The sequence below is a fragment of the Mus musculus genome, chromosome 3, assembly GCF_000001635.26.
Source record: "Mus musculus strain C57BL/6J chromosome 3, GRCm38.p6 C57BL/6J".
NCBI lineage: Eukaryota > Metazoa > Chordata > Mammalia > Rodentia > Muridae > Mus > Mus musculus.
In genome coordinates, this window is record NC_000069.6 from 38,365,948 (window position 1) to 38,369,622 (window position 3,675).

A 3,675-nucleotide genomic window follows, 5' to 3' on the forward strand; every position below is an offset into this window, starting at 1 on the left:
TGTGCCTTTTACGACGTACAAAACAACTGACTATGCAGTTAGCACCAACTAAGTTTGAAATGAAAATATTTCCAACCTGTGAAAAATAGGCAGAGAAGATGGCTCAGTGGGTATGGTGCTTGTTGCACAAGTACAGGACCTGAGTTTGATCCCAGCAGCCATGTAAAAAGCTGGCTTAGTGATACACATCAGATATCCCGTTGAGGACTGGAGACATGATAATCTCCTGGACTTGCTGCACAACCTGTTTAGTCAAAAACAGTGGCAAACAGAATGAAGTGGAAGGCAGCATAGGAAGATATTCAACATCAACTCACAGCTCCACCCAACATACACATACGTGTTTATACACACAGGAATACACATACACAAATGCAAAAAAAAAGGACTCAAATGATCTAAGTGTAATATTAAAGAAATAAGGTAGTGTTGCTGCATAATGTAGACATTAAGAGGCTGTGGACAGAATCCAGACCTCATGTGTTTAACGCTGATATTTCTATCAACAATTCTCCCCAATCTCAGAGTCCTAAGTTGTTTCCTTATGAAGATGGAAATGTGACAACAGTTACCTCCCGTGGCTTCTGTAATGCCTAACAAATTATTGCTTGGAAAGGAACCTGGAATAGACATGACTAAGCATCAGCCAACAGACTGAGTGCACCCAACACAAACTGTTTAAACTATTTAGAACGTTATCAGATTTTTTTTTCAATGACTTTTCTTGTAAATTAAGAAAGTGGTTCTTGAACATGAACTTTGTGGGTCACAAGGTTGTGGTGATGCACTGTTCAAAGGTTAGACACCCTCAACACATATACAACACTGTATACACAGTGTAAATATTAGAGTCAGGTGATTGGCTCAAGCCGGTCACCTAGACACTCAATCACATCACAGTCACAGAGTCAGGATGCTTTCTGTGAGTCTAAGACTACAAGTAAGAAACAGGGCAGCTATAAAGTAAGAACCCCATCTCAAAATGCATGCATATTGGGCTGGGCTGGCCCTGCCCATGAGGTAGCATGGGTGTGTGCTCTCCTTTCATTCCCTGTGGCAGCACAGTAGAGCTCGCCCGGTAGAGGGAATACAGATGAGCAGGTCCTGAGGGTGTAAGAGAGGAACAGGTGGCCCAGCCCCTGGATGGCTGCAGCACTTGGGAAAATGGGCCCATGCCTTGACTGGGCAGCACGGTGGGGCTGGTTCTGGAAGCATGGCTGTGGTTGAGCAGGACCCAAGGGAATAGGAGAGCTGACCCTGCCTCCTGCTGATGGAAGCACTGGGTGAGCTAGCCAAGGCAGGGCTGGAAAACTCAACCTGGTGATGCAGATTAGGGAGTACCATTGCACTGATGAACTCAGCTACCACCCAGGCCCAGATCCAGGGCTTTGAGTTAGCCCACTCCAAATCTATACAATCTGCAAATGGTTGGGACTCATAAAAGGGCCAGTTCTGCTGATCCAAACCTAGAAGATCTCCATGGCACAAGGTAACAATAGAATATCTGGGAGGAAGCCCAGTGAGAATCCTATACTAATGGTGTCACAAAAGCCAGGGATTTCAAACCAAACCAATGACTCATTGCAAAGAACATTTGCAGGTGAAGATGTGTGGACAAGGAGAGGTACTGTGGGATACACAGTGACACGCTACAGCTTCCACAGTGAGATTTTTTTCTATGCTTTGTTTGTTGTTGTTGTTGTTGTTGTTGTTGTGTGTGTGTGTGTGTGTGTGTGTGTGTGTGTGTGTGTGTGTGTGTGTGTGTTTTATTTTGGAGGGGGAGGTTGCAAGGACAATGAGCAGAATGAGGGGACAGGGAGATGATGGGACTGGGGTATATCATACAAAACTCAGAGTCAACAAAAGTTGTGGTTTTTTAAATCTATGAATAAATGATTGCTTATTTCCAATATCAACTCCAATGTCCAAAGGGTCATAAGAAGATGAAATGGTCTTTAAAATATAAGTATATACATATTAAATATGACTGTTAGCAAATGTAAAATCCTGCCTACATTGAAAAGTGTCACCTTCAGTTTATAAGGATATAACTACTTTAATCCCAGTAACAGCTGAACAACTACTCTGATGAATAAGAAGTCCTAAATCTTCACAAAACTCTAATCTATTTGACAATGCGATTGGGAGAAGGAAAGGGGTGACTTCGCCTGGACAGCCTGGCTGGTGGGGAAGGCTCAGGCTTGGCATCCGGCTCACCAGCCCGATGATGCTGGTCAGAATGAACACAGCCATCGTAAGCCTCAGTTTCCCAAGCATAACCTTGATATCAGAGATACCATGTAGAGGTATTATGACACCCTAAAGAAATAGATTTACGATTTCCTGTTGTCTAAAAGCCAGCCGGTCTGTGCAGGATCACTCACACGTGTGTAATCCCAACAATCAGGACACGGAGGCAGAAGGAATGCTGTGAGTTTAAGGTTGGCTTCAGCTCCATACTGAGTTCCGCAACAGCCTGGACCACAGAGTGAGACCCTATATGGGAAAAAAAAAAACCAAATGAACAAACAAACAAACAAATAACAGTATCTCATCCAAGTTCATTTGGACTACTGTACCCAAATACTCTGGACAAGGCAATGTCCAAACAAAAGAAATGTACACAACTCCTCGCAGTTTCATACCTGTCTAAGATCAAGGAGACATTAGACTCACAGTCAGGACTCTTTTCCTAACATGCTCGCATGCCACTGAACACACACAGAGGAGACAGGGCAGAAGACACCTCTGGGGTCTATCTGGAGTCTTTTCGAGAGCACTGACTTCACTGTTTTCATGACCCAGTCACCTCCAAAACTCCTACCTCATTTAGACTTCATCACGAAGAAAGGAAGAAGCTTGAGGGCTTAGGGCAGGCCACCATGCTGCGGATCCTTTTCCCCAGAGTTCAAGATTATTTGCATTTCCCGTGTTGAGTGGCTCCTCCTCTGCAGCTAATGGAGCTCACACGCTCCATGGGGCTCCCGGATAAGCCTTGGAAGCACAACATTTTGTCAGACACTAAGACAGGGTCTAGGATACAAGGATCTGAGGTTTTCTATATGGTTCTGTTGCTGTAAAGAAACAGCACGACCAAGGTGTCTGTTGCAAAGGCAAACATTTCATTGGAGCTGGTTTATAGTTTCATAGATTTAGTCTATTATTATCATGACAGGAAGAAAGGCAGCATGCAGACCAACATGGTGCTAGAGGAGCCAGGAGTTCTACTAGGAGGAGACTCTGATTCCACACTGGGTGGAACTAAAAGCTCCCTGGCACAGTGGCATACTTCCTTCAACTCTCACACATACTCTGACAAGGCCACTCCTCCTAATAGTGCCATGGGCCATGCATTCAAAGCATGAGTCTATGGGGGCCAAACCTATTCATTCAAACCATCACAATGGGTGTGGAGAGTGATGCCTTGACAGATCCTGAGATAGGGTCTGGGGTACTGAGGACTGAGACTCTCCTATGTGGGGGTGGAGGGCTGTATCTTGACAGATCCTGAGCTGGGTCTAGAGCACTGGGAGCTGGGCTTCTCTTATGCAGGAGTGGAGTATGGGGTGGTCGGCTCCTGTGTACACAGCATCTGCCAGTAAGAGGGATGTCACCTCTCTTCTAACCACCAGCTTCTATACTCGGTGAGTGAAGGGGAATCCCCTGGAAACCGTG

At 45.2% G+C, this 3,675-nt stretch overlaps 1 long non-coding RNA gene across 1 annotated transcript; it reads right to left on the reverse strand.

Annotated features, from left to right (window-relative positions):
- Window positions 1-204: 204 nt before the first annotated feature.
- Gm42213 lies at window positions 205-2,934 on the reverse strand. The gene is made up of 3 exons (XR_880787.1): window positions 2,825-2,934; window positions 2,385-2,496; window positions 205-244 (listed from the first exon to the last, which is right to left on the reverse strand). It is a non-coding gene; the product is annotated as a predicted gene, 42213 (long non-coding RNA).
- Between the last annotated feature and the right edge of the window lie 741 nt (window positions 2,935-3,675).